The sequence below is a fragment of the Colobus angolensis genome, unplaced genomic scaffold (assembly GCF_000951035.1).
Source record: "Colobus angolensis palliatus isolate OR3802 unplaced genomic scaffold, Cang.pa_1.0 Scaffold51, whole genome shotgun sequence".
Taxonomy (NCBI): domain Eukaryota; kingdom Metazoa; phylum Chordata; class Mammalia; order Primates; family Cercopithecidae; genus Colobus; species Colobus angolensis.
This window is the reverse complement of record NW_012118599.1, coordinates 4,464,067-4,464,474: the sequence shown is the minus strand read 5'-3', so window position 1 is coordinate 4,464,474 and position 408 is coordinate 4,464,067.

Sequence of the window (408 nt, the reverse complement as noted above, 5' to 3'; positions counted from 1 at the left end):
AGTCAGGCATGGTTGTGCGTGCCTGTAATCTCAGCTACTTGTTAGGCTGAGGCAGGAGAATTGCTTGAACCTGGGAGGCGGAGGTTGCAGTGAGCCGAGATTGTGCTACTGCACTCCAGCCTGGGCAACAAGAATAAGACTCCGTCTCAAAAAAAAGGAAAAAGAAAGATGTTAAGTGACTTTTCCAAGGCCCCAGGTGAGCAAGAGACAGAGACCCCTACTGTGCCTGGGGAGGGGCTTTCTGCACTCATCCGGCTGCCTTTCCTGGCATGCCCTGGGGATGGCAGGAAACCTGGATCCCAGCCTGGCTCTGCTGTTTCTAGGTGGGTTACCTCAGGTCAGACACATTCGTTTCCCAAGTCTCTGTTTTCTAATCAGAAAAATTAGGGGACTTGAGGAAATTTCTCA